Below are 6,000 nucleotides of genomic sequence, written 5' to 3' on the forward strand. Positions count from 1 at the left end.
ACTTATTTTTAATAAATCTTTTTATAAAAAAATCTCATTATCTTCATTCAGTTCTTCCATCTAGCACTGTCCGTATGAAATACTTCTTATCATTTGGTGTTTCAATTCTCAGTTGTATCAGAGTTCAGATAAACTCATTTTCTCACACCATTCATACAAAACTAATGTAAATTTAAAGGACTTTCCCCCTCCTTCTAATTCTCTATCTGCTCTTGTTTTTAGGCCATAACAGAAATAAAAACATGTAACAAATGTATCCCGTTTAATTACAGTTTTGGACTACACTCTGTTGTTTACTGTAAGTCCAACCACTCCTCATCAATTAAACAATAGTAAAAGAGTAATAGCTATAATTAGCAGTAGGATAGGAGATAAAACATCTCAATAGTTGAGATGCGAAGAATCACAAATTGTGTAGGAAGAAGGGCAATTATTTTTTTGTTTTGTTCTCTATTTTTTTTAAATCATCTGTTTTGGAAGGATTCATTAAGAAGATTGTTCTTTCAAAGAATACTTGAACCAAAAGTTTCAAGCTAGGCTTTTACGAGTGGCCATGGAACTTAGGGGTTTTAGGACCAGCTGTCTGAAGCTGAGTTTGAGTCTTTTCACTACTAGTTTATGTCATCGCATAACTGTACCAAATGTATACTCAGGAAATCCTGGAGATGATGAATTAGGATTAAACGTGTGCAACAAGCCCTGAATCAAAATCCCGCCAGAAACTTTCAGATAAAATCCTTTGTCCTTCGCTGCTGGTCACCCTGTTAATCCCTTGTGGAATTTCTCACATCTGCATTGAAGCCCGCAGGGGGAATTTTTATGAGGATAATTCCCTCTTGTCAGCCTGAGAGTTATGAACCCCAAGGCTCGCGTTGTCAGCTATTTTCCTGTGCCTGAGAACAGGCGGTGGGTGTCTGTGTGGCTTGAGTCTAGACTTGTCTCACCAACAGCCACCTGGGAGCAGACTCCTTGCTGGGCTAATTAACTCTAATCACGTTGTCCTCTTATCTTCCCAATTTTGTGTTTCGCCAGAAATTGGTCTGCCACAAATATCGGTCAGAACAAGTCTAGACTGAGACCTCTGGGCTGAACTGAGCGTGTGAGCAGACAGCCACGGAAAAGCAGCTCTGTGAGGAAAGGAAGCCACGTGTTTCAAGTTCCCAAATCATTGTCCTCTAACATCGGGTAGATTTGGGCTGGAAGGAGCTCCTTGTGAGGGCTGGAGGCAAGCCCGTCGCCCTATCTGGAAGGAATACTTGCAAGTTCGCACAAATGCTGCTGTGACAGCATTATAATTTAGTTCCCCTTGACTGTGCATCTCTAATTTTAAGAAATGACGTGGCTATGTCACCATTTTTATTAATATCAGGGTTTTTTTTTATGGGTTTTACGGGTAAGTGAGCTATCTCCATCATCCTTGGAGCTCTGCCTCGGGAACTTGATCGTTCTTTTGGCCCTGTGCCATCGTCTTCTTGGACTCTCTTCATATGCGAGAGGGGGAAATATCCCACATATCCTCACGCAACTCGCTGCTAAGAAGGCTGTCGCTCTTGAAGCAGATGGTCTTGGCATCTGTCTTGCACAGAGTTTATAACAGTCCCCAGTAAGACGGGATGCTCAGTCTTTGCCCTCATTACAAGGAACAAATACCTAAATTACTGTACATCCAGAAAACTCCAACGTTGCCTTGTAAAAAGCCAATTTTTAGCAATGGGCAGATGTTCAATCTACCATTTAACAGTGTGGTCTTCAAAGGCTGATTTAAACAGTGAGCCTTGCAAAGCTGAGCGCCCAGGAACACAATGTACTTTCCTTCTTCCTACCAGCTGGTCATCACAAGATCTTGCTCCTACTTGCTAGAGAGGCTCCATATGACAAGCAGCCTGCCTGAGGGGGAACGAGCAGGAGAGCAGGGCAGGGAGGGGAGCTTTGCCTGCAAGACTTGAAAGAGTTGAACCTATATACCCAACAAATCAGCTGACGGGCACCGCTAAAATCAAGCGGTACTGCAGATGTATTGGGTTTGCCATTCAGAATAAGAGGCTATGACTCGTCCTTGGGGTTTTTTTTTGGTTAATCTGAAAGATGTCAAGGCTAAATGAGCCTGTTTGCCCTCCGATTTGGAAAGGGAGAAAACAACACAAGTCTTCTAGTGAGTAATTTCAGCCCTATCAGCTTTATGGAGCTCCAGGACCATTGACAGGTACACAGACATGTCTCTGGGAGCTGCCCACCTCTCCAGTTCTCCCAGCATAATTACCCTGAATTGGTGTGTTGCTGTAATTTCCTCATTTTATATTATGTATACTGCAGAACTTACTTGCAGGTAACTACTGAAAAACAAGCATGTATGGTAGTAATCCAATGAAAAGAGTAGGGACGTTTTGTTTTTATTCACATTTGAGTCATTGTTTCTACACAGCGCAAAGCGAGCTCCTGTTTTCTCCTTGTGCAAGGTCAACATAAGGGCTGTAGCACAGACCATCTGCAAAGATTTCCTCCTGACCCAGCTGAGACACACTTGAGAGCGGGCAGGTCACATTATGCCAGGAGCAGGGTCTTCTATTTAAGGGTCCATTCATGACCATGGGTGGTTCTCTTCAAGTGCTGGCCTTATTTTTTGGATGCTCCCCATGAAAGAGCCAGCAGAGAGAGGGAAGTATAAATAGGTCTCTGAATGTAGGTCAGCTCTGAACTTCCACCACCACTGAAACAGGTTTCTACTGTCTGCAATTAAATGTCACGTTGTGTTAACAAGCAGGAAGAAATCAGGAGTGATTTCTTACTGAGTAACCCCGAGGATCCTTCCAAGAGCAAGGAAGTTGCTAATGAAGCTCACAAAACCAAAGGTTTTGAATTAACCAGTTGGTCTCAGCTACTGAATAATTCAGAGAGAACGAGTGCCTTTAGGTGTGCTACCCGGCGATATGTCTTGTTGGCATCTGCCAAGAAAGACCAGACATACGTTCCCTTTACATTTTCTCTGATCTTTCAGGATTGAGAGGTCCTCATGAAGAACAACCCATCACAAGTCACTGGTGGGGTCAAGGCCCAGGGCCATAAAAGCATTCAGCTCAGGCTGAAGGAGCAAGAGACTTCAGGCGTGACCAGTGCAGGATCTCTTCCCTTTTCTGTCAGCTCAGTCCCTGAAGGATGGGTGATGCTGCCTGAGCACGGTGTGTGGTGGGGCCCTGCGGCAGGTGGGGACCCGATCGCACCTCAATGTCACACAGTGGACACTCGCTCACCAACACGGTGCCAACCACATTTCTTTGAAATCAGGCCCAGTCGTTAGCAGGGAACTGGCCTTGTGTGAGATTTGCTCCTTTAGGTAGAAGGAGGTCAGGAAAAGAGAAAGGGCAGGGCACAAAAACAAGAGCTCGGAAAGGAAGGGCTGTAACTCCGCTTCAAGAGGCGCTAAGTAGAGAGGCAGAGTGCATAAAATAAGAGCCATTCCCTTTCTCACATAATATCATATAACTGCCTCCGGAATGATAAATGGCTTTTATCTCTCCCGAAGCTTAGGAGAGGTTTCTTTAAAAATTACCATAGTTATTGGGCTCTTTTCTTGCAGGAGATGTATTTGCTGCAGCCTAAATGGCTCCTGACACTACCTAGCAATCCTGAGCAAGAAATGTGACGAGGGTACACTCAGCTCTGAATCTTGGGCACCAGGATGGCCCTCCAGTCCTTTTCTATGATTTACATATACATGTAATTTATGGTTTTTCTTCACGACAATAAATGATGAAAGGTTCGCATCCTTTTTGAATTTTAACACCTGAAAGAGAGCGTCGCTTGTCTTTCTACCTCTATCTTTTGGTTTCTTAAACAAATGGTAATAAGCCACCAGTCCAGGTACTCCAACACTTATCAGCAAGAAAACCCTGTGTGGTGCTTGAGCCTATATTTCTATGCTTTATTAATAACACCTGGCCTTCTGCCATCCCGTTATTTGAAAAATGGAAGGGGCGCCATTCTCTGATGAACAAAGTGTGACTGTTCCCAGCCAGCTTTCTAGCAGCTTAGCAAACCTGGCACCCTCTTGCATTTTAATGCTTCTCCTTCTGGCCCTGCCTTGTGGAACAGTCTTAGCACTTAATGTACAGGGCACGGCTGTCACAAAGAAGGCATTTCCCACTCATTTTTGGAGGTCACAGCTCTCTGGGGTTACCCCGGGGTGGCAGTATGTGGGCTCTGCTCCACCAGGCCGCAAAGCCCTTGCTCCCCGGCCCAAGCAGGGTGTGCAGGAGCAGGCCCAAGCCACATTTGTACCAGAAACAAACAAAAAAAGCAGTGTAGGATAAGTCCTGCTCTAGCTGTCCCTGCTTGAGCAGGAAGGGGGCTGAGCCAGATGGCCTCCAGAGGTCCCGTCACGCCTCAGCCATGCCGGGACTGCATTCCCAGCCTTGTGGCAGGGGCTGGCCGTGCCTATTCACCACACGCTGAGCTTCCAGCACAAGGTGGCTGCATCCGAGCTGGCCTTGGCTTGGGCTGACTCCCAGGAACTGTCTGGGAGGGTCCCAGGTGGCCTGAACCAAAACTGTGCCAGGGAGCTCATTAATTTAACCAGGCAGCCATGGCCAGGGCCTGCGATCGCTGCCTGCCACCACTCCATTTTACCAGCAGTCCTGGCCTTCCTCCTTCTTCCCCAACTGAGGTGTTTAATGCGTGAAACCCGTATGAAGTTGCCTTAGAATTAAACCCCACTTCAGAAAATCCCAGTGCACCCAAAGAAGCGGATGTGTTTGTTTTTAAAAGATGATAAAAATGGGATTAGAGAGGCAGTAACTCCCTTCACACAACACAACAAGGTGCTGTCAGCAGGACTGAAAGGCAGCGGATTGAAAATCAGCATGCCTTTGTTAAAACAGGCAGGGTTTGACATTTATCACAAGTTAAAATTTCGGATGTGACTGAAGGAAGGCTGATACGCTCCTGAGTGTATGAGGGCACAGAGCTGGCTTTCACTGAAGAGATTAAAATCCTCTCCACTTCCACGAGCCCTGCACCACCTAGTCCACCATCATCAGAGCAGGGTTTTTCTGAAGCATCTTCCAAAGAAGCCCAAGGTGTGTGGCCTCCATGGTCACCACTGATGCTCAAGGTCTGATTCACTCAGGCAGTTTCGGGACCCACGAAGGGCTCTGAAGGTCCAGGTGGGGAGGTGGACGGGCTGTGTGGCTCCGTGCCACCACAGAACAAGAGGAGTGGGAGGAAGGCTGTCACCACAGCTTGCTGGCCTCTTCTGGGAGAAAGGCAGTTGAGATGAAATGCTGAAGCTGCTCCTGCTGGTGAGAGCAGACCTTGCCTGCACTGGGGTAGCAGATGCCCTCGGAGAGGTGGGAGAGGAGGAAAGATTCAGGAAATAGAGAGGAGAATGACTTGATGTATTTACCTGGAAAGCATTGGCTCTGGGAGAAAGCTGTCTCACCTGGCTGGAAGGATGAGCTCCTGGAGCTTTTTTTCCCCTCTGGAAGTTCGCTGAGGTCCTGAGGGCATGGTGGGAACAACACTGGGCCCTGCTCTGGGAGGAAGCAGGTCAGGGAGGTGAGGCAGCAAAGGGGGTGAAAGAGGAACGAAGGGTATAAAAAGGAGAGGGAACTCAGAAGATTACAAGAGAAGGCACGATACAGGGACAATGAGAGAGACCTCTTGAAACACAGTGCCGGACTGAGAAACACCAAGGGGAGGCACACTGAGCCCCATGGAAGTTTGAAATCAAAGGTAGTCACAAAGCACATCTATCAAAGACACAGAAACGCTGTGATCTGGTATTTCAATGCAAAGTTTAATGTCAAAAATCTTTAGAAAAAGAAACAATTTGCTATAGACTTTTTAGCTCCCTGCATTGCTTAGCTTCTCAGGGAACAGCCAAGCCTGGCTGCTGGCAGCACCCTGCAGGCAACCTGGTGCTCAGCGTGCCTGCAGAGCAGGGCATGTCCCTACACCTCCGAGGGCAGGTGGCCACTGCCTCTGCAGCTCTGCCTCTGCAGCTCT

This window comes from Netta rufina, assembly GCF_964035555.1.
Source record: "Netta rufina genome assembly, chromosome: 3".
Lineage (NCBI taxonomy): Eukaryota > Metazoa > Chordata > Aves > Anseriformes > Anatidae > Netta > Netta rufina.